This window comes from Rattus norvegicus, chromosome 9 (genome assembly GCF_021556685.1).
Source record: "Rattus norvegicus strain SHRSP/BbbUtx chromosome 9, alternate assembly SHRSP_T2T, whole genome shotgun sequence".
Lineage (NCBI taxonomy): Eukaryota > Metazoa > Chordata > Mammalia > Rodentia > Muridae > Rattus > Rattus norvegicus.
The window spans coordinates 40,453,717-40,479,689 of NC_141542.1; positions in this window are offsets into that span (position 1 = coordinate 40,453,717).

The window sequence follows — 25,973 nt, forward strand, 5'->3', positions numbered from 1 at the left end:
GGGCCACATGTGGGGCAGGCTCTGAATGGGTGTTCCTGTTGCCTCTGTTCTAAACTTTGCCTCTCTCTTCCCTCCCAAGGGTATTCTTGTTCCCCTTTTAAAGAAGGAGTGAAGCATTCGCATTTTGGTCATCCTTCTTGAGTTTCATGTGTTCTGTTCATATAGGGTAATTCAAGCATTTGGGCTAATATCCCATGTGTTTATTTCTTTTATGCTATCTTATACTCTAAGACTTGGCCTATGTTGAAAGAAGAAAAGAATGAGCACCCTTGCATTATTTGGCATGAAATATTTGCCTCCTATTATGTTTAAATTTTACTCTGGGAAAATGTTTGTGTCCTCAGGTGAAGCTCTGTAAACTAAAATTTTATAAAAGCACAACAAAATACCTTTAGTGAAATAAAATAGAAATTACTTATAATATCAATATTTTAAGTATACTTCTTTATAAATTAACTAATTATTTCTCATCCCGAGAATCTGAACCTTTCTTTGGCTGTTCTTTTTAAAAGGATAGGAGATATCTGAATTGGAGACAGATGATCAAAAATACATTCAAACACCCAAGGAAGACAGTGAGATAGAATATGTTCTTATCTGTATCCAATCTACCCAACAATTTGTATATTATAGCTTATAAAAGAAAGATAAAGGGAGGCAAAGCAAAGAGATCAAATCCACAGATTTCAGTCCCCCGAGAATGTGCTGTCCTAGTTATCCTCCATTCTCTAGCCAACCATGGTCATCGGATTCAGTAAGGCTGAACCACTGCCCTTTGCCCCACCACTCAGTCTGATCTGAGGTTCAGTCAGCTTTCCCTTGGACTGATTCTCTTCTACTCCCTAATCTTCCTGACTGGACTTTGAACTCAAGTGGTAACCTGTTTCTGACTCCTGGCTGAGATCTTCATGTGACAATTTCATTTGAGGACTCTTGACCCTTGGCATGTACGTAGGTTGATTAAGTCAATGCCAGTGATTGACCAGAAAGGAAACTCTCTGATGTGGCCTAAATGCCTCTCCCAAAGCATATGTGCAGGAAACTGCATCCCTAAGCCAGTGGCACTTTGAAAGGGGGCTGTAGGAGATGCTTCAGTGACTCAGTACTACTTCTAAGGATGGACAAAAAAAGACATCATTGTGAGCTGGGATTGAGTACTAGAGATTTACCATTTTTCTCTCTGTCTCATCCCCATGTGCTTTTAACCATGTTATATTTTACTAGGATGCCAAATGCTTTGATCTTGGACTTCTCACTCTCCAGAGCTTTGATAAAAGTCACTTTCTCTTCTTCATAAACTATCCAGTCTCAGGTATCCGGTTACAGTAGCACAGACGAAGGCAGCTTCCTTATGTAATTGTGCTATTCCAGTGACTCTTAATACCTTGAATCCTTGAATTTAGGGAAACACTTTCCACATTTTTTTCATTATTAATTTGTGTGTGTGTGTCTGTGTGTGTCTGCGTGTGTGTGTGTTACAAATACAATTACTATATAATTCTTTATTAAAAACTGTTTTTTTCCAGGAAATCAGTGTTCACTTATTACAGTTGTTATATAGTATTACCACTAGTGAACACATGGCCATTATTTTGTTATTCCATAAAACTATTCCTCAAAATACTATTAAAATCTAATGGGGTGATTTAATATGTGTATGCATATGTGTTTCCATTTATGTTTGGGCACAGATGCACTCATGCATGTGCCCATGTGTGTATGGATATGGATGTGAAGGCCAGGGGACAAGTTGATTTGAGAATAATGATCTCTCTCTCTCTCTCTTTCTCTCTCTCTCTCTCTCTCTCTCTCTCTCTCTCTCTCTCTCTCTCTCCTCTGCCCTACCCCCACTCCCTCTCCTCACTGGCCTTGAGTTCACTAAGGCAGGCTGATAAGCAAGTGTCATCCATTAGTTCCTGACTCCACACTGGGATTGTAACTGTATACCACCACTCCCAGCTCTTGTTTGCTTTTACATAGGTTCTGGCTATAAAACTCAGGTTCTTATAAATGCAAGACAATCATTTTAACTGACTGACCTATGTCCATACTACCACAATGAGGAATTTTTAAAAAGTGTTCATCAAATACCTTAGGAGAAAGACTGAAAGTGCATAGAACATGAGCTCCAGCTCCTAAGAGTTTAAAGTTTGTTGAGGATAACAGTCAATAATAGTTCAAGGATTAAAAAATGACATTAAATAAAATCAGGATGTCATGAGTAGGCAGATAAAAATAATTTAGGGATGACTCAAGTTTGATTTCAAACAGAGAATGAGAGTCATTTAGCAAGAAAGTATAGATTATTAAAATATGTTGTATTGGGGCTGAAGAGACACTGCAGCAGGTACAAGCATTTGTAATTCTTGAAGAGAGCCTGGGTCAGGTTCCTCATATCCAAATAGCAGGTCACAAATACATGTAACACCAATTCCAAGGGACCCAAGGCTTTCTTTCTGTGTTCCTGAATGCAAGGGGTACACACTGACCGATAAACAGACTCTCACACACATATACATAAATAAAAATAAATGTAATTTAAAGCATCACTTGTCAGACTTGGTGAATGCTCATTGGAACTGAGCAGAAGACTTTAGGGGCTATGTGGGGAATAAGTCATTCTTGAATGTCACCTTCATGCTGACTTTTATGGACACAAAGCCACCAGAATGAATGGCCTTCTTTGTGGTGTATATAGGACACCTGAGAGTATCTATAACATTGAACCAAGCCTTTCCAGGATGTCATAAATCATGAATGCCAGAAGAGTACAGCTATAATCCATGAGCCCCTTAACCACTGCTTGCTCCCTTTTCCATAGTCCCGGCTTCCTAGATAACAAGTCCATCAGCAGTTTACCTCTCTCTTTGTCCTAGGATTTTCCTGGAACATCTTTATCAAGGTGGTGTGTCTTTCAGTGAGTGCTGACTTCATTCAGGATGCTGTTCAGCATGGCTACTCTGACCACCTGGCCTCTATTTAGGTTCTGATATCCAAATTTTTATGGTTGTGCAGAAGCATTTTAAGCACTGAGCACATTTCAAGTCTGAGTATAGAATTCTATGTCAGTTATTAAACATTTGTACAAGATTTTACAAGAGAGAGAAAATGTGTGCTTTGTTTTCTTATATCTTTAATTAAAATGTAATCATACAACTTCCTTCATCTTTTTTTTTACTCTAGGTCCCCTCATTTCCCCCACCTCCAACTCCTCCATTGCCCCTCACTCTCAAATTATGGCTCTTTTCCCTTTAATTATTATTATTACATATGTGCTTAAGAATATAGATATAACCTTCTGGGTCCACTTTTGTTGTTTGTGTGTTTTTGAGGCTAACTAACTTGTTTTGGATAGCCAATCAGGATACCAACCTTGGGATAGGACAGTTCTACTTCTCTCGGCAGACTATTCACTGCCTATGGTTTTTGTTTTTTCTAGACATCGGGAGCCCATGAGATTTTTCTCCTTCCACATTAGCATGTATGACTATTGATAGCTATTGTTTACGTCTTGTTTATGCATTCATGGCTGTGAGAGGCAGTCTCAGAAAAGACTTCCTGGGGTTCTAGCACTTACAATCTTTCTGCCCCTCTTCTACAATGTTCCCTGAGCAATGATGCAGGAGACACGATGCAGATGCATACATTAGAGCTTTGCTGCCCACAATTCCATTGATCTTTGCTTCGTGTCTCCTTTTGTGTCCTTCATTTGCTGGAGAGACAGAAGCCTCCTTGGTGAGGAGTGATAGCTACCCTTATCTGAGGGTGTAAGGATAATATTTAGACTGTAGCTAAGAAATTATGCTGGTTTGTCAAAGTCACATTAGTAAATTCTCTTCTAAGATCTGCGACCTCACTAGTCCCCAGTAGTTCTAGAGTTCTAGTACTGGGCATGATTCCCCTTCGGTTGGGTGTCCCTTAAGTCCACTCAGACAACTGTTGGTAACTTGGTACCACCAACATCCGAGTGACACTATTGGACCTTTACAGACATCTTTTGATGGGGGTCAGTTAAACCAAAAGCCTCCTTTCTATGGTCTATGTCTAGCACCAGAAAGTACTATGTAAGCTTCCAAGGGACAAAAGCAACGGGCTGTGACACCCACAAACCACAAACATGTGCTTTCAATGTATATCTGTTTCACTGTTTTAAATTTAAGACACGGATTAAAATCCCAATGAGTCCCAAAATCAAAGCAGCTTCAACTCTGCTCCTTGGCCATTTTGATCACGGTCACATCACTGTATATTTCAGTTCACAGTTTAAATCAGGAATATGCAGTGCCATGTTGGTCAGAGATACACAGCATACTTGAAATGATTCGTCCCATTCCAGAATACCATGAAGTTACTCTTAAGAGAGATCTGTGTCTGCCAGGGGGTAATTGTATAATTAGGAGCTCTCCAAATTAGTGTTCTCAAAGAATAGGATGTTTGCTGAAGGATAAGTAATTACAATATGCTAATTTGAAGCCTAGTATGTATAATTAATACTGAAAAAGAACCGTAGCAATTATTTAGAGCTTGGACCAACAAAATTTTTTTTCATGAAAAAAATACTTTATCACAGACATTGCTTATAATAATTCCTTTCTGGTTAGAAATTTTGAACTGATTATCATTTTTATTTTTATTTTCAGACATCCTTTATCAATTGTCCTTGTATCCTGTACCTGGGGAGACAGCCTTGACTGGCACAACCTATTCAAAGAGCTCAGGAGCTGCGGACATTGCAATGTTCTCATGAACTGTTTGGAATAAAGCAAGAGCACTTTCAACAGAACCTAAGCTGATGTCCAGGAACATCAATATTACATGTGTAAATTTTTACAGATGCACACATATGTACACATATGTAGAGAGGGTAGGAAGATGACAGTGTAGATCATGAAACTATAGTGGTGATCATGAGAGGGAGAAAAGAGATGTCGAGAGTTATATAATACATGTATCATGAAAGAGGAGAGTGGGTTATGGGATGAGAAGGGATGAGGGACAGGGGCTGAGGAGGAAAAGGATCAGCAGGCCACAAAGGATTATGAAGTTGCTGAAATGAAGCTAGTTATCTTGTATCCTAATTTTAAAACACTAGCAAATTTTTAAAAAGTCCATAGAGAAAGCTCTCTGATGTTTCCTCTGGGTCAAGTGGTTACCACAGCGTTTAACTTGCCTCAAGTTACCTAAAATGACCATGGACAATGTCTTATGAAGGGGAGAAGATTCCAATGGAGAAAAAACCCAAGATACTACCTAAGGCAGAAGACCAAGAGTCCAGCAAAAACACACTGGAGAAGGTTATAACACAAAAGATTCCCAGGTTGTATCTTTTGAAGACTCCTGGGTTTGCCTGCTATGATATGCCAGTGTACAGGGGAGATCACAAACTGACTGATAAATAGAAATTCATTCCTCCTGTCTGTCTCTTTTCCCCCTTTCCTTTCTCTCCTTCTTTAAAGTAGGAAGAACCAGAAAAAGAGCATAGTTCATAGGAGTCAAACAAGAGAAAGATGAAGGTTGATATTACAACTCATCCCTAAGCTTACTGCTACTCTAATGCACAGTCTAGTTTGGGGTTCTAAACTGGCAATAATATAATAAATATAGGTGTGAACTATTCTGGAGTTGAATCCATTATCTTATACCAGAAAGGAGCAAGTAGGATAACATTAACCAAATACTCAAAGATCTAGAACCTATTTCAAAGCAACCAGCAAAACAATAAAGTGTGCACTGCTGAGTTCAACCCATCTATAAACCTGCAGTATAACCCCATCTATAAACTACATTGTCTGTCAATGACACGGGAGGCTGACAAGACACTTTTACTGCCCCCAAGACCATTAGACATCTTTGATGTTTTCACCGCTTGCAGATATGCAAGGTCTTTCTGCTTCAAGTCCCTGAACAGCTAATCTACTGCATTTCTTACCTCCTTATCAGACTGCTGAAGGTGCAGGTCTCTTAACATCAAGCTTGCATTGTAAGTGCTGTGTATACATCTCTTTACCTGCTCAGAAAGCTCTGGAAAGTAGGCAAAATAGCCTTTGTCAAGGAAAATCAGACAGATTCTCTCTCCTTTCTCTTTCTCATGTGACACAGTCCCATGCCACCCACACAGGGCTTCACAGAGGAGGGGGGTTACTTCAGACACACTTTGGCATCTGCACAATCGACACCGTCAGTTACAGTACATTCCAGGCTCGTCCAAGTACTGTGGCTAAGTGCTCAGTTCTCTCTGTGCCTGTTTATTAGTGCTTAGCTCGAGCTTCCCGTTCTAATTCCCTTGCCAAGCTTGTGACACTTGGGACTGTTCTCACTTATGGTTATAATATAAGTCTCAAAAAAAAAATCAAACCAAATCAAATTGAAACATTGCTTCAAATAACAGCTATAGGCTTTTGCGACATTTTAATGGGGGTGGTTCTCCTGTGGAAACAGTTTGAAAAGTGTTAGAACACCAATGTGGATACTGATTTGTTTACATCTCATCTCTTTTAAATAGATGCACTATTCAAACACTGTAGGAAAGAATCTGGAAGATGCTCTTAGAGCTTCAGGGATGATCTGCAAGGATGAGAAAGGGAGTGCAGAATAGAGTCAGGGGAGTGGGAACATTTGCCTTTAGATGTGACAGTTTTGAATTTGCAACTCTTCATTGTGGTACTGTGAGCATGAGTCTTTGCTCTAAAGATTCTGTGCATTGTTGTGTTTAATGCATCGATGGTTCCAATGTTAGGTTGCTTGCTGACTTTATAGAAGAGGCAAACAAGAGTCCTGAGGAACATCTTTAGGGCCTCAAACACTTCATAACCTTGTGCCTTCACAGTATGACATATTTTTAACTAAAAAAATATTGATTTTAATAGTTATAGAACATAGTAAGTATAAATACAAATTAATTATACTAAAAATTAAATATAATTCTAGGGATCTTATTTCCCTGGGGCAGAAACTTTACCTAGTTTTTTTGTTTACTTGTTTGTTTTACATGTACATGCATAATGTATGCATGTGTGCATATGTTTGTCCAGATGTATGTGGGCACCTCTGTGCATATGAATGGAAGCCTGAAGTTATCATTCAATGAATCCCAGGGCCCATCTCCACATTATTCAGTGATAAGGCAGGGTCTCATTATTATATCAGAGCTTTCTGGTACAGCTAGTCACTTGCTGAGTGTCAGGTGAAGGGATAGATCCTGCCTCTGCCTTCTCCTCCCTGTCACTGCAAATGGACAGCTACGCCTGCCTGGAGTATGTGTTGATTTGATGACACGTACAAGTGTCTAGTGTGCTACTGAGCCATCTCTCAGCCCCACCTGTGTGTTTTCTAAGCACCGTTTTGTAACTAAGCAAAAGAACGTTAGAACTATTTTATGTCTGTTTGTGAGGATAAATTATTAAATATTCAGCACACTTTTGGCAACTTAATTACCACCATCCAAAATTAAATCCCATAAACTTAATCCGTTCTAGTGATTTTAGTACAAATTGTGTTCTTGGGGTTATTTATAATTCTTATAACACAGAGGCCATACTGTATCAGAGTGGGCTGATGTAAATATCTTTGTAACCCTGGGTTCAGCGATATCATAGGGACCTTCAAGTCTGTCCTGATGGGAGTGTCTGAAATGGGGCAATAAACTCTACTGGGAACCAGTGTCTGATATATGAGCTTGTTACTTATCTAGATCTCAGACATTGATGGCGTTAGTAGGGGTCTTTTTTTTTCTGGAGCTGGGGACCGAACCCAGGGCCTTGTGCTTGCTAGGCAAGTGCTCTACGACTGAGCTAAATCTCCAACCCCATTAGTAGGGTTTAAAGATGCACCACGCTGCCCTTTACTTAGCTTCAATAAACAACAAATCCCCATACTGCTTCATTGTGTCAGTAGCTACTATATTATGAATAGGACAAAAAAATGTAGGACATATGTTTACAGTGTTTGAAAAGTTCACTCACTGATGAATGAGTGAGATTCAAGCCTGCCTTCACCGTTTTATCTTTGACTTCTTCAAATAATTATAAGCACTCATGTGCTTATGATAAATTATGTAATTATGAAAATAATTATAAGCACTCATGTTAGCATTAAGCTCACATGTTAATGACACAGGGGGCTTCTTAGCTGAATCAGGTAACAATGAAACACAGGCTGATATTGTGGCGCCATTGTGAACAAGCGAGTTACCAAATAGATGGTGAATTTGTAAAGAACTAGTAAGTCATGGGCAAATTATGATGGTAGTTTTTAATTTGCAACAGAGAATGTTACATGTCATATTATTTGCAAATTGTCTGAAACTTTATAATAAATATCTATGTATAAATATGCAAACAACTTTTTAGAGAACTGATTGTTAAATATTTTCGAGCATACCATTGCTGTGAGTTTTGCTGTTTTTTCTCTTACTGCTTAGGTGACTGAGTTCCACAAATCACAATTGCTTGTCCAAAACTGACTCATAAGTAGAGAAAGAACCAATTGGAACTCCAGCCTGCATGAGTAAATCATATATCTTTTACTTCTGTGTTCAGATTTCGGACTGCTGTCTAAATTTGATATGGTGACTTTGTCTTGATATTTTTATGCAAGGCCTCTCTCTTTAGTCTCCTTGGTGTTTAGCCTTGAGTTTACCTATCTTTGATTGCCTGATTGTCTTTCCCAAGCTTCCCCTTCCCTTCATGTGTGCAAAATGAGAGTATGTTTTCAAATAAAATCAATCATTCAAATATTTATTTCTAATATGTGGCTTTAAATTTCAGTTTCTAACTTTTAGAATTTCTTGTATTGAGAATTTTAACAATCCATTTATATTATTATGTGAATATGTTTTTTGTTTTAATACCAGATGTAGGATATAGGGCTGCTTCAGATGGTCCAAAGCAGCTAACTATGATTTGTCTTGTGCTCTGACACAGGCATGATCTTGCCAGATGAAGAGAGTTTACCTTTGAAATTCTAGGGACTCTTGAGAGAGTTTATGAATGCCAGAGCCTCGAGAGAGACTATGACTGCTGCTGCCCTGACTACTGCTCATTTTCATGCTCTTTGCTGGATTGCTGGTTGGAAATGTCCCGATGATGAAGATTTGGTTTGCCTCAAGGAACTCAGCACCCTTAATAGAAGACAGTAGTCTAAAAAGACAAATAGCCCTGTCCCCCTCTAACCTTTTTTCTTACCTACTTAGTGTTGGGGGGTTGGGAGGGATAAGGGTAGAGAAGGTTGGTAGATAGAAGAATCCAATAAAGTAACCAAAAAGTTACACTTTTTATCATAGATATCATAAATAAAGGCCCATAATATACACTTACATAAATATATACACAGAGGGAAATGGGAGATTTGCATGTATGTGTATACACATACACTCATGCACATACAAAAGAAAAGGAGCCAAAGATTCAGACTAAGGTTCTTCTAAGGACTAAACAAAGAGTGTATCTGACATAATGTTAGAGAACAGTAAGTCATAGGAACATTGAACAGAATAGAAGCAATTAGTGGCCTCTGTATTAGCTTGCCTATAGACTACATTGAAGTCAAGTTCTTCTCCATTTTCAGACCCTGATGGTATTTGGGTAGACGTGACTTTCCTATAAGAGTGCAGAAACTTAAGTAGAAAGTGGTGTTATTGGAATGCTGAAAACTTCATCTGCTATTTTTAGTTAAAATTGTAGAAAGAATTCATATCAAAAATTATTTCATTTAATCTCACCTGGTGTGTGTGTGTGTGTGTGTGTGTGTGTGTGTGTGTGTACCAGTGTCAGCAGAGCAGATCATTCATTCCTTCTGTCTACCAGTCCCAAAATCTTAAATTCCTATTCCATAATCTCTACTGTGCTTTAATGGCTCCCATATTTCTTGCTCTATTGGTGTTTCAAAAGAAAATAGCATTGAGAACAGTCAAGTAATTTAGTAACTTTTCAAAACAGAGACTCTGAAGCTCTTAAAATTGAACAAAAATGTTCTGTGTCTATAAATTCTGACAGGCATTGAAGAGAGCATGACAACGAACCCATACCATTTGAAAAACAAACACCTGGGGACTTTGTTGCCTTTATTTGGGGCCATGATTAGGAAAAGGACTACATTTGTATTCATTCCTGAAGCAATCAGGCACATGCTAAGTGATGAAATATATGTGTGGAAAGTAATTTTTAAAAAGCCAAACCTCAGAACCAAAAAAAACTATGCTTTATGAGAGACAGGGCTCAAACAGGGCAAGGCTATGGTGAGATGAAAGCTAGTCTACCTACAGAGTGATTTGGAAGGAACAAAAAGATCTTTTCTGAGCCTTAAGGAATTTTCCACAAGAGGAAAGTGTCACACAGACATTGTGCTAGAAACAAAACCTTCAAGTAGGAATAAATCTAAATAAAAATTCACTATATTTCTGAAAACCGGCATCTACTCATTGTTGTTTATAACGGAGAAAAAAATGTAAAAGACACAAAGAGCTGGAGGAAAAACCATATTCATATATTAGCTTCTTTTAAAAGAATATCACATAAGAACTTTTAAAAAAGTAACAAATTTAGTTTACACTTGGAGTGGCTTTGAGATTTTAGAATTGTACAAAAATTGTTCAAAGCTCTTCTCCACTGAGTGAGTAGTTTATACTAAGAGCTAGAAAAAAAGAACTTGACAAACAGAAAATGGAAGAAACAGAGGCAGTGCCAGCAGGTGCAGCTCTGTCTTTTATAGTTGCCAGCTTGTGACTGGCTAAACTTTACCTACCTGTGGCAAATGTAGCCTACAGTCTGTTTGCACTTTGTTAAGTTACAGTTCATTGTGTATCAAAATCTAGCTTAAGCTTAAAAGCAAAAAGAAGAGTCAGTTAAACAAAACTCAATCATTAATCAGCCAATACCACCTCACCTCCAACAGAATGACTTAGGAAAACAAGTTACTTCCAAATATCAGCGTGTCACAATCAAAGCTTTTGCACTGATGATGAAAAGATTGGCTATTACACAACTTTAGAAATGTGTTTAATAATATTTGTTAGTGCCAATCATATCATGTGTCAGCTACGCCTCTTAGATACTCATGGCTAAAGTATGTGTTTTATCCACTAGAAAGTTTGTTTGAGAACTCTCTAGACATTAATTCTAACAGTCAAAAAAAAACCCATAAGCAATCAACCAATTGATCATTCATCAAACAAACAAACAAACAAACAACTCACCACCTTATAGGAGGAAGGAATGCAAATAAGTACAGTAACTTCTGGAATGGAATACCACATAGCAAGGAGAATGAATCCAAACTAGAACTATGGGATGAAACATGAATGGCTTTAATGCCCTGAAAGTTGAGCCATAGAAGTAAAAGAAAATGTACTCCACAGTTCATGCCTTTTCCATATGTGTGTCAAATTGGCCTATGTAGTTGGTATGTAGGGGGACATGTTACTGGTGTGTGTGTGTGTGTGTGTGTGTGTGTGTGTGACTAGAAGAGCACATAAGCAAAGCCCTTAGTTGCTGATGGTACTGTTTCTTCACTTACAAAAGGGTTAGCTGGGTACTTTCAACTTTGGAAAATGTTTAAAACCGATCATTTCAAACGTGCACATTTCTGTATGTGTGTTACCCTTTACTGGAAATTTAGAAAATACTTAGCACTCAAACTGTTGGCTTCGTACTACTCCATAGAAACTGTAACTTCTCTACGGCTCTAAAAATGGAAAAATGTTTTATAACCAGAAACCAAAAATAAAATCGATACCGTCTACTAAATAACAGCACGTTTTAAATTAATTGCTAAAATGATTGCTGCATTGACAAATACTGCTTCAAAAACCTAGTGCAGCCTTTCAGATCTCTACTTTTCTTTTGAAACATTGTTTTTGTTCCCTGATTATGAGACAAGTGACTATCTTCTTCAAAGAATTCCAGAAGCTAAAGAAGATAAAAGGAAGGTCACAGAAATTATATCTTAAATATTATTTTAAGGACATATCCTTTTGAATGTATATATTTGAAGTTGTGTGGACGACTATTTCACATTCAATATAACGAGTGTTTAAATGTGGTATTTGAAGCTTCCACAGCACAATTTAAGTGGGCACTATAATAATAAAGATTGCACTACAGATCAGCAATGTAGCTCTCTGCAAAGCATTCATTTACTTCAAAACTTACCATATGGAACATTGCGGTTAACATCCCTATACATAAATATTAGTACGGTTTAATTTGAATAATTAATAATTAAAATACAAAACAATTTCTAAGACTTTTCAAGATGTCTATTACAAATTGTTGATGAGGCATTGAGAATCATGTGTTGTCTCAGCAGCCACTTGCAGTAGTGGTCATCTCCCCAGATCACTGCCCCAGATTAGCAGGTTAGTTCTTATAGAGTTTTATAGTGGAGGGTACATAAATATTAGCTAGGTCAAGTTAACATACCTCACTGCACGAGTTTTTCCTGATTATTTCTGAAAATGATGGCACTTTTGTGTGGCTGTTGTCCAATTGTGTTCCTCCTTCTAAGCATTGTGTGTTGTATACTGGGGCGAGCTGAACTGTTGTCACAAATGGCTGAGAAGTGAAGGCTGAAAGAAATTATCATCAGGGTATCTAATAAGTGCAAAATTGACGGGTGATGCAGGCTGTCTAATGGGACCAGACTCCTGATCTCTGTGGCTCTACCAGCCTAAATGTTATTGAGGCTGAGACAAGCCATAGGATCCTCAGGCAGGAATGGGGGATAGAGCAACATACTGGCTCCAAGAAAGGCTGGTGGGGTAGGGGGGATCAGCAGGGAGTGGGAGGAGCTTGAAATGAAAGCTTATTCCAGTCTCTCTCACCCTAGAGAGATACTAGAGTATAGCCAAGAAGGGGCTTGGAATAAACATAGCCATGTGCAAGACCACAATTGTGTTACCTTTGAAGAAAACGATCAAAATCCAGTTACTAAAAGCAGCAATAGTATTCCTACTCTACTCAGGACTATGTCTTCCCAGCTGCGGACTTTGGCCAAGTTTACAGTACCAGATGTAAATACATTTCCATGAAATGGTCACCCAATCTAATTAGAAAGCTGTGAGCAACACACGTAACAGCCTTGCCACTACTACATCCATGAGCTCATCTTGCTTGGCTGGTGTTGTTGCACGCAGTATGCAAGTGGGACTGTTCGTGACAATTTTCTCCCAGTAGTCCAAATAGCCCTGTTCTGGCACTATGTGGGCTATCTAGCAGAGAGGAAGACATTATCCCAGTTCTTTCTTGATTAGTCTATGTCTTATAACCAACACATATGGTGACTTCAGCTGTAGAGTTCTACCAGCCAGTTTTTAGGGATCATCAAGAACATTGGCATATGTTTGTGTTGGTTTTGAAGCTTCAGGACCTCCGTGATGAAACTCACAGCAATGTAGACTGTCCTTAAGATGTTGGTGAATGAAGCTGGCTTCTGGGGGCAGCTTTATCCATCTACGTAGTGTATGTATCACGGCTCCAATTCCTTTCTTGGTTTTGTTTACCTTAGTAGCTAACTTTGGATACTTAGCAGAACATTTCACGGCCATGACAACTATTCCAAAGAAATCTGTGGTTGTTTTGGACTGGCAAACTCGAACTTTCCATTTTTATGTTTCTAAAATGCATTTATTTAACTCTCTAACTATCTATTATCATGTTTCTCCTGAAGATTCTTAGTGAATACCACTGAATGTAGAAGTTATTTTGGGAAGTATAATATTAAAATTCTAACTCAAGGACAATAGAGCATATCTTTCACCTTTTCAGTGTCTGGACTTTTCTTTCTTCTTTAACATCACTGGTAGAAATTTTATATTTGTTCTTTAACTTCATTTCTGGACTTCTGTTGACTGCAGCAAAAGTTAATAGACTCCAGTACCCAAATCAAATAATCAACATCTGCTGGGTGCAGTTATTGAAATTAGATAAAATAAAAAGGATACAGTCCACTTGTAGAAAGAGTTTACAGGTCCGGTTGCTTGGCCAAAAATATAAAAACATCGCTGTTCTATGCTTAATGCAGCATCACATTTTAAAGGTGCAGTAGAAGCCTTCTTGAAGAATTTCTTTTTATAAACTTCCTTTCCAATTTCTGCACAAATAAATTTATTCAAGAACTTTTAGCAATCAGCAAGAGAGACTGTACATTCTCTCTTTGATTGTGAATAGAAATAGATCCTGGCCTTTATCCTTGGGTGACATGCAACCTCCAATGAACAAGGCCAAACACCCACAGAAATGCTGAATCCCTTGATAGCAGAAAAACAGCTCAACACTTGATAGTCACAAATCTATCACTCAGCTTGACAGCCATGGATACACCAGTAGTAGAGGCATGAGCTGAATAATTCAAATGGAGTTGGAATTTAGAGGTGTCGATTACACGTACACAACACCAACACATTCACACACATGCACACACAATTTGACCTGAATGTGTTTTATATTAGGGTTTTGCCACAAATTTTAAACTATCATTCAATCATTTCTATCTTTCTCATATCAATCAAAAATTGGCCTTCCTGCTTTTGAAAAACTAGATGATTCCATACTAGAGGTGATGAGAGCTGAAAAGAGATAAGGGGGATATAAAAAACTTAGAACCAAACAGAAGTGTTCAGAACCACTTGCATGGCTTTACCCCTAGCCTGCTAGGCAGCACTCGCTTGCTTGCCTGTGCTGTGACTGACTCAGGAAGTGGGAAACACTTCTCACATACTAGCACTGCCTCTGTTATCTGAGACCACCATCGAGAGGACATGATGGAATACACTTGCCAGAACAGAATTACCTCCATGTCCAGGCTCCCTTGGTAAGTGCTTTTCTTCAGATTTTGTATTAATGAAAATTAGTCTTTTTTACAAGTTCTCTCTAAAATTTTTCATGTAGTGGCAAGTGGATAAAGCTAATAATTCAAGTGGCTTGCTTGGGTAAAACTAGTACCATTAAAGTCAACACTTCTACAGACAAAAATATGACCAATTAAAAAATAACTTTCTCTTATTAATTAGGTTATTTTATTTATGTTGCATACCTATTACAGCTTCTTCCCCCTCTTCTCATGGTCCCTCCCTCTTATCTCCCTTCCCTCTCTCAGAAAAAGGGAGGCCTCCCATGGATATCAACCAGCCTTGACATACCAAGTTGCAGTAAGACTAAGCTCATCTCTTTCTATTGAAAGATTGCTTATCTATTGCTAGATAAGGCAATCCAGTTAGGGGAATGGGATTCAAAGGCTGACAATGTAGACAGACAGCCCTTGCTCCCACTTTAGGAGTTCCTTATGAAGAACTATCTGCACAACTGTTATGTGTAGAGAGCCTAGGTCCATCCCACATGTTCGCTGATCGTCAGTTCAGTCTCTATGCTCTCTTTTGGGCCCATGTTAGTTGATTCTGTAAGATTTCTTGTGTCCTTGACCTTTCTAGCTCCTTCAAGCCTTCCTCCCCTTCTTCTACGGGATTTCCTAAGCTCCACGTAATGTTTGGCTGTGGGCCTCTATCAATTTTCATCAGTTGCTGAGTAAAGCCTAGTTATGCTAGGCTCCTGTTTGCATATATAGCAGAATATCATTAATAGTGTAAGGGGTGGGCTCTCTCTTAATGCATGAGTCTAAAGTTGGGTCAGCCCCTGGTTGGCCCTTCTCTCAAATTCTCCTCCATCTTTTATTCCTGCATATCTTATAGTAAGACAAATTGTGGGTCTAAGCTATTGTGGTGTCTGGGTTGGTGTCCCAATTCCTCCACTGGAAGTCTTGCCTTGTTACAAGAGATAGCCATTTCAGTCCATTGCTAGGAGTGCTAGGTAGGGTCGCCCTCATAAATTCTTGGGAATTTCCATTGTCCTAGGTTTCTAGCTCATCCCATAGATGCATTTCTCTATCCAGTTGTCTTTCCCAGCTCTTTCTTTCTTCATCCTCTTCCCACCTCTCTCCTCCTGTTCTCATCCTGCCTCTCCCCCACCCAGTCCATCCACCCTAAATGTCTAATCTATTTTCTCTTCCTTTGAGAATTTCTTATATTTTCTTACAGTATTCTTTATTGAATATTTTTTATTTACATTTCAAATGTTATCCCCTTTCTCTCACCCATCCAACCACTCCTTCCCACCTCCTCAACCTGACATTCCCCTACACTGGGGGGTCCAGTCTTGGCAGGACCAAGGGCTTCTCATCCCTTTGGTGCCCAACAAGGCCATTCTCTGCTACACATGCAGCTGGAGACATGGGTCTGTCCATGTGTACTCTTTAGATGGTGGTTTAGTCCCTGGGAGTTCTGGTTGGTTAGTAGTGTTGCTCTTATGAGGTTGCAAAACCCTTCAGAACCTTTAATCTTTTCTTTAACTCCTCCAATGGGGACTCCATTCTCAGTTCAATGGTTGGCTGTGAGCATTTGCCTCTGTATTTGTCCTTCTCTGGCAAAACCTTTCAGGAGAGAGCTATATCAGGCTCCTGTCAGCATGCACTTCTTGGCATCAGCAATATTGTCTGGGTTTGGTGGCTGTATGTATATAGGCTAGATCCCCAGGTGGCAGGCTCTGAAGGGCCATTCATTCAGTCTCTGCTCCACACTTTGTCTCCATATTTCCTCCTATGAATACTTTTGTTCCCCCTTATTTTTTTATTGGATATTTTTTATTTACATGAGAATTTCTTAAATATATATAAAGTATTTTGTTTATATTCACACTCCAACTCTAGTTTTATTTGTTTGTTTGATTGCTTTACAGAAATCTTGTTTATAGTCATTTTCTGGGTATTTTATAACATCATGATTCTCAGCACTGATTCAAAATTAAAACCTAAAAGTAAGAGAGGAACTTATGAAGAAATAACAGGTAACTGGAAGAAAATAAGAGAGGACAACTGGTGAATTTATGATCAACATTTATTACATACATGTCAGAGATTAATTTTAAAGGAACCCCATGCCTGCTCAGTAAGAACAGGGTTACATTTTACTAAGTCCAGATGGTATCTCAATTCAGAGTTTTTCTCGTAGTTGAAAGTTAACTCTGAATAAGAGAATAACCAGACATGCTGGTATCTACCTACTGTCATGGCATCCAGGAGGTGTGGCAAGAGGGGAGGATTATTCCAGAACTCAAGATCAGCTAGAACAACCCAGCAAGACCCAATACACATCCACGATAGCCAATAGCAATACAATCCTTCAGAATTGAATTTTCCATTTGTTTTCCTTTGGGTGTTATAACATTTTTAATGATGAAATTAAAGTTCTAGGTTAAACCACAAACTGTAAAGCTTTATAATATGTCCATAATCTAGACACATTGTGTAAGAGACTCCTAATGACTTATTAGTATACTCATAGGTTAATTCTGTTTCAAAACTCGGTTGTATCAGATGATGTTTTTCTGAAAACTGTCTTATAAGAGGATGTTCTTCTGAGGCAGACACATGGGAGGATGTTCTGCTGAGAAGAGACACGTAGTGTTTTTCTGGAAGCTGCCTGGAAGAAGAGCATGAAATTTTTTACAGAGCAGATGCTTCAGAGGACAATTGATGTTTGGGAAGTGCATAAATATAACCCAACAGATAGCATCTCGTGGCATTTTATGTTTAACCACACATACGAGACCAGTCCCAGCCCTCCAGCAAACAAGTTGTTTAAAAAGACTTATTCACGCAATCATTCCCTTGCTTGCTCGCTTACTGACTTAGACTTGTGTGCTTATTTGTGTCTGATTGAGTTTATGTATGAAGTTGCTCATGGAAGCCTGAAGAGGATGATGGATTTTCTGGAACTGGAGTAATAGGCTGTTGTAAGTATCCCTTAAAGCCCTGAAGAATTTATATTGTTCAAGAGTAGCAAATGCTCTAAACCACTAGCCTATCTCTCTACTCCCCAGCAAGTCAGTTTTAAGAAGAGTATATCTTTTTGCCTTTGGTGGTTCCTGGCAGTCTTTGCTTTTGTCTTTATGTAATTTTGAGTTCATAGTAACATAATTATGATTTAAATAATTTACCATAATGCAGACAGCATTTAAAGATCAAAAACATTCTATATAGAGACTATTTATGAAATAAAAGTTCTTTTATCTCTTATTAAAAATTACAAACTTTACTTTGCATATAAATCAGCCTAGCTTATCTTCAAAAATTTTTGTAATAGAATTTTGAAATATTTTTATGGAAAATGTACCCACCTTGTAAAGTAGCAAGTTAGCTCGATATTTTTGCTTTGATGCTGGCAAAACACGTGAGAATTCTAGGTAGAAAAAAATAAAAATATACTTACTGTGGGGAGGTAAAATTATATTCAATCTAGAGTAAGAAATACAAATAGATAGATTTTATCTGTTATGATTATTAAATTAAGAAAGACGAACAAGACCACACATGTAATAGATTGCTACTCCATTCAATTGCCCCTAAGTATAATTTTGTTTTATGTGAACTTTAGCTAATAGGTCACCTCATTATATGTATTAATGTGGAATATTAAATATACAGTTGGGTGATTAGTCTCACCAACTCAGTGGTATTTAGAATCACCTAGGAGAAAATATGGTGATATTTCTCAAAGGGATTAAGTAAAAGGGGAAGACCCATTTTCAAAGCGGGTATCCCCTTCCAGAGGGCAGCTCACGTATAAGGAAACATGAGAAAGAGTAAGGTGTAAACTGCCTGCCTTAGCTATTTCTATTTAATCAGTTTACAGCATTCAGTGATGCTACTACTACTGTCTGCTGAGTACAGACTTGTTTTTCACCTCTGCTGTCCAATACGCACTCAAAGATTTTTAATTTTTTTAATTAATTCATTCGTTCACTCACTTGTGAGTGTACACAATCATGCAGACAGCTTTCGTCTGTCAGAAGACAGAGAGACAGCTTTTGGAAATCAGTTCTCATTCCATATGGGTTGTGGGGCTCAGTTCCTTCCGTGTGAAACCAAGTACCCTTTTCTTCTGATCCACCCAGTAAGCCATCAGCACAGGCTCAATAGCAACAACTTTATAGAGAACTGAAGGCTGCTAGTGCTAGATTGGAAATGCTAAGGCGTTAAGATCATAGACCAACTACCAGGTCCTCGACATCCCCAATATATAAACAACCATCGCTGAACTACACAGTTTAAATCGCATAAGCCAACCCAATAGTCCCTTTCCTATGATGTGTACACATCCCATTGTCTATATTTCTCCATAGAACCTAATACAATGGCCAAATAAATTTTCATAAAGGTTATTTCAAGGTCTTAGTCCCTAGGTTTATTGATTATGCTCTCAAGTTTAAAGAACCATTCTAATTGTCATCTTCTATCATAGCACAGATTTCAGCACAATGTTGTTATAGTAAACATTTATTTATTTATTTATTTATTTATTTATTTATTTATTCGACCTCACTTTATATCATTTAGTTCACAAATAAGAGACACAAAACCTTTATATTCATAATAAGCCTTAAAGGTACTGGAGTTAGGCAGGTATCAACCCTCTATGCTATTTTGACTACTTCCCTGTCAATAACCCTGAGATGTAACTTGTCATGTTCTGCTGGGCCACTCTTACTCTGTCTGACCAGCCCTTATGAGCCATGCTCTCACAATCCACCTATGCCATGGAATCGTCTTCCTTTCTCTGCTCTTTCCTCACGGACTCTGCCTCAAACCTCAAGCCCCTGGAACCAAACCTGCCCTCTTCTCCCCAGCTATAGGTGCAGTCATCTTTACTGATATCAGGGATAACTTGGGGGTTGGGGGCGGGCAACATTACATAGCATCTCTTGGTGTACATGAGGATCACCTCCTTGGGGACAACCAGATCTTGAGGACCAATATTTAGCATTACAATACATAGCAACAGACCAAATCTCAACACGGTGTAGTACAGCTGATTAGATAAATTGATATTGCATCATACATCTTTGGTCAGTCAAATAAAGACATGAATATCTGATGTCAAGTGACTGAGAATTACAAAGTGGACACCATGTACTTGTACATGTTGGCCTACCTAAATCAAGAGAAATATTCCTCTGTTATATTTCTCTTCTATTTTATTTTATCTGTTTATAGATTGTTTTACCTTTATCTTATGAAGACAGACTCTTCCTATGTGTCTCTGGTTGGCTGGAACTTGCTATGTAAAACAGGTTGTCCTTGAACCCATAGAGATCCACCTGCTTCTGCTTCCAGAGTGCTGAGATTAAAAGCATTTGCCACTACAACTAACCATATTATACTTTCAATCAAACACTATAAAGACAAGCCAGTAACAACAGAGAGTTAGAAAACTACTAGTAAGCAAAGGCTGGCTCTGGAAACAAGTCAGGTTTTAGCAGTTATGTTTCCTCAGCAAGCAATCTGTCATTTTAAATCCCTTCTGGCCAACCCCTTCTGTCCTTACAATGCTAGCTCCTCCTATTAGTGTGAAAAAATCGATGTTAAGAGGGTAGTCTGTGATGGGGTAGATGATCAACAATTCTATATTTTCTGGTTCTCTCTCAGAACTCTTCTGGGCATTCTAAACAACCAGTCGAAATATCAGGCCAAGAGAATTGCTAAGCATAAGAAGAGACCTGTGACTGCCTTTCAGACTCATTAATGTTGTGCAAACCAAATGTATCAGCCACCCAATGCCTTCTTTCTGCAGTTATCTCTCTTTGGGATATAAGCATCCAATCTGTGTGTAAGAGACATTGCACATGTGGGAGAGCACACACACACACACACACACACACACACACACACACACACACGCGCGCGCGCGGGTGGAGGTCAGGAAGAGAAAGAAAGTGGTGATGACAAAGTTCGTAAGGTCCATGAAAATTCAGGCTAAAGAATTTATAGCAACACCAGAGCCATCTCTCTACATCCTGTGATTGAAAAATAGAGATTGCTTAGTTACTGAATTTTGTTCCAACCTAACTCCATATCTTAGAGCCCAGACTTGTGACTATATTTAAAATTTTTAGAGTCTTTGAAGATATGATCAATTTAAACCAAATAGGTCCTAAGCTACTATGGCTAGTATTTGCATGAGAGGAGCTTAGACACAGATCTGTAGAGACTATGCAGGTGCAGGGAACAGACAGACAATCCAGGGGGACAGTTCCACAAGAAGCCAGCAGGGTCAAGACTTTAATTCCAGGACTGTGAGATTCTGAAACTACACTCATCCTTGTTACACACATTAGTCCTTTAATAAACTTTGAAATCAAAGCACAAAGTCACAGTGAGAGCAGGAGAAAAAACTAAGCATTGTGCTTTAAAAACAGCAACAACAAAAAAACAAAGCCAAACAAACAAACAAACAAAAAAAAAAGCCTGACTCATCTCCCCAGAACACCCTTTCCTTCTCTACGTTGTAATGCATTTGGCCCTAATTGTAGGTTTGAATTATCCATAGCCACCAACAGCAAGCCTGCTTTCTGACCTTTAAATAGCCATCTGAACAGATGTTCACCTCACTAATAAACAAGAAAATGCAAAGGGAAAAAAATAAAAGCAACTGGATGCGATTTTATTTTTTAACCCTTCAGATTGTCATATATGGAAGCTTCAGTATAACGTATCTGTACATGTGTTTTCAACATACCCTAATATGATACTAGTGTCTCATGAAAAGCTACAAATGTTACAGAAAGAACACCTTTATTCAAGATTAAACTGAGAAAATAGATATATTTTTCTACATGACTCCTTGTGGTTTTTTTGTTTGTTTGTTTGTTTTTCTTTTTTCTTTTTGGGAGCTGGGGACCAAACCCAGGGCCTTGCGTTTGCTAGGCAAGCGCTCTACCACTGAGCTAAATCCCCAACCGACTCCTTGTGGTTTTAAATGTGCATTTCAAGAACACACAAAGCAGAGATCAACATTTAAATTACATGAGATTTTTTTTCAAAAATGCCGTCATTTAGCCTATAGTGGTTCTACTTAATTGTTATGGCCGTAGAGTACGGACATCTACTTGAAAAGTTCCCCAAACAACTATTGATCAACCAGAAAAAGCCAGAAGATACTGAGGGGCCACAAAGTAGTTAACCACAGAGGATTAATGATGTTGGTTATTCTTTTAGTGGTTCGTAGTGTCTTCTTCCCAATCAACTTCCACATGTTTTGTGGAATGCTGTCACTTTACACTTTACATAATAGGCTTAGAAAAAGATACTCTTGGACTGGAGAGATGGCTCAGAGGTTAAGGGCCCTAGCTGCTCTTCCAGAGGTCCTGAGTTCAATTCCCAGCAACCACATGTGGCTCACAACCATCTGTAATGGAATGTGATGCCCTCTTCTGGTGTGTCTGAAGACAGTTACAGTGTACTCCTATACATAAGAAAATAGATAAATAATTTAAAAAAAGAAAAACAAAAAGGTACTCTCTGTCTTTCTGGAGCTATAGCTTTTCCTGCAATGGACACCCTTTGTAATCATACCCACTGAGTGCCATTTCTGCTACATTTACACCTGTAATATGCATGTCATGTTACTGATAATTGAGCTCTTGATAACTTAGTTGTACTCTCTAGCACTAGTACCATGTATAAAATACTCACATTAAAAGACAGTGGGAGGTCCACAATTTTAGTAGTCTTTATTACTTTTACATTATTATTGTTTGGGTAGTTTGTTTTGGATAAAGGGCCTCCCTCCATAACCCAGGCTAACCTCTGACTCACTTTTGTTGATCTTAGCCTCCTGAATCTAAGACTGTTAAGTGTATGTCTCGTTTGGGATTTCTATTAGGAAATCAACATGTTTCAGCAAAACCCCACTCTACTACTAGAAAAGAGAATTAAATTATAGCAGGGGTTTCCTGGCATGTGAACTCAGAGATATAATAGAGTCATAAATAAATAGTAACAAGTCACTTTACAATCTGCCTGTCGTCTTCAAGTCACTGGAATCAAAGCTTCCGGCTACTCTTACTCTTTCAGTAGTCACACGTTTTCCATGAGTGAACAGACACCTACAGAAAGACTCGGTAGCCTTTGCAATCTTTCTCTTCACTATACCTTTGAGACAAGATGTTGCACTGAACCAGGAAACCTCCAATGCAGCCATACTAGCCGGCCAGCAAGCTCCAGGAGCCCTCCTGTCTCCACACTGCCACTCCTGGCTCTTATGTGAGTGTGAGGATTGAACTCAAGCTCTAATGCTTGTCCTCCCAGTGGTTAAGAATCAAACTCAGGTTTTCTTGCTTCTGTGCTAAGTACTTGTTTACTGAGCCATCCCACGCTGTTGCCAATTACAGTTTTGCTTCTCTCTCCAATGTGTATGTATTATGTATATAACATTTGATAGTAATAGGCATTTTTTTAGTCTTGGGGATTATATACTAATAGGGATTGAGACAATACACCAAATAAATAGAATATACTATACATTACTGATAAGCGTGATAAAATGTGCAGAACAAAGAAACTGTGGGATGTTGGGAAAGACAGAAAACATGATTTTTTTAGATTGCATGTCTCTGGGAAGTCCATTTTACAAAGGTTAGCTTTCTAAGGGCTATTTCACACCATACCTTTCCCCTGGATATAATATTTTAACCTGTACTGAATATGCTGTGAAATAACACATATTCCACATCCATGCTCTATGCTGCTGCCGATCTTCTGACTCCTCCAATGCTGTAACACCCTCTCGGATGCTCGTCACCCTTCTGTTTCTGCCAACGAACTCAGTGCTAAGGGGCCAGTGTGCTGGTGACTTTTGCTCCCTCCAGCCCATCGTACAGGCTTAATACAAACCTTCTGCTCCTCAGATTGGATTCCTCTCTCCATCATCGGTTTGGCTGCTTCTGTCTTTAAACACACATTTATTAAATTTCATCGAGTCATATAAATTAACAAAACCTAGGTCCCCATCTATCTTGCCTCTGGGAGGATCATATCTTATTAAGAATCCCCATAACTTTTTATATGTCTGAGTTTATTGGGTTCGACTTGGCCCTTGCTGTTCATTATAGTAATTGTGTGACAGTAACTAGACCCTACTTAATGTCTATAAACCTAGACACTGATTAAATTCTCTCATTTACAAAACTAAAGTGATCTATGTCTTCTCTCTGGGTCGGAGTTGATATGTAGAGTAAATATTTGCTGAATGGCTCCAGAAACTTATTGTAATGGAACCCTGCCACAAACTCTTCAGTAGATCTGTAGGACTGTTGGTGCAGAAATGTTCATCACGGAGTCTTCCATGAAAATATGGCTCATTGGCCATAATTTCATGATTTTACTTTCTTATGGCTGTTTGTTTTTATTTATATCTGTCTGTGAATGTGTATGTGTGCGAACCTGTTAAAGTGTAGTACAGGTGTTTGTGAGTTTATGTGCCTATGCATTGAGGCCAAAGGCCAATGCCAGGTCTATCTCTTAATTGCTTTGCATAGTTTATTTTTGTGAATAAGTCTGTGACTGAACCTGGTGTTTACATGTTTGTCTAGATTGGCTGGCCAGTGAATCCCATGATCTAGCTCCCTGGTGATGGAGCTACGCACCCCTGCACTGCTCTGTCAGGTTCGACCTAGAGTCCTCACACTTGTGAGGCAAGCACTTGCTTGATCAAGCCATCTCCCAGATCTTGCTCTTCATTTCCATTGCATCTATCCATCTTGGGTTAAAGTATCATCTTGTCTCCTTAGCTGCAGTTGCTTGCCTAAAGTGTAGAGAATCCCCTTTCAGGATGAAATACAGCATGGCGGGCCTGAGCCACTTACAGAAGCACATCTGTCACCTGACACCATTGCTACATGAATAAGTCCATCTATGCTCAATTGTAATTCCCATATCACTCTCCACACATATGGGAAAAGCTCACCATAGCAGGTATATGATACCTAAAACTGAAAATCTATCAACTGAGAGAATTCAATGTTTAACACAGCCAGAATTTTTCAGCACCTTAGAAGGAGTTACCTTCTTTTGTAATCATTGTTAATGACGTCATGTTGATTACCTCACAACTTTTAATATAAAAGTTAATATTCCATAAATGATATCACTTCTATTCAGGAAAAGAAAAGTAAAGCTAACAATCTGAAATTACACTATAGAATTAAATGTGGCTTCTCCCTGGAACATTAGCCAGATTTTAAATCAGAAGCCAGACTGACCTAAAACTTAAATAAACAGAACACTAAGGAAAAGGAAGCTCTTTATTTTTATTTTTAATTTTTATTTTATTTTTCTGATTCCTAATCTGGAGAGGGAAGCTCTTTATTCTTCTGATTCCTAACCTGGAGACACACACGCATGCACACACACACACACACACATGCGCGCGCGCGCGCGCACACACACACACACAGAGAAAAAGAGAGAGAGAGAGAGAGAGAGAGAGAGAGAGTTACAGATATTGGTATTTCCACAAAGCTTAATTGGACTTTCAATTTGCTTCTACACAGTCAAATGTAGTCTTTGAAATGTGAAGCCTAAGAAGAGAGGATCAAATTTAATGCTTCTTAATCCAGTGCAAATTGTTCACAAAGATATTGAGATGGAAAAATGATTCTCTAGATGGAAAGCATCCCATCTCCCTCTCTGGAGTTGTCAAAATTATTTTCAAATTGCGTGCATCAGCCATTTTAAAGATACTTCTGTTTGTCTTCATGTAAAGATTTATCTTTATTTTATAACATAATCTTTACCAATCTTTGGGGGGGAGAGTGTGTGTGTGTGTGTGTGTGTGTATGTGTGTGTATGTATATGTGTGTACGTGTGCATGTGTGTGTATATGTGTGTGTATGTGTGTGTATGTGTGTGTATGTGTGTGTATATGTGTGTGTATGTATGTGTGTGTATATGTGTGTGTATGTGTGTGTATGTGTGTGTATATGTGCGTGTGTGTGTATATGTGTGTATGTGCGTGTGTGTATGTGTGTGTATGTGAGTATATGTGTGTGTATGTGTGTATATGTGTGTATATGTGCGTGTGTGTGTGTGTGTGTGTGTGTGTGTGTGTGTTTGCAGTTGCCTTGGAGGCCAGGAAAGGGGGATGGATACCA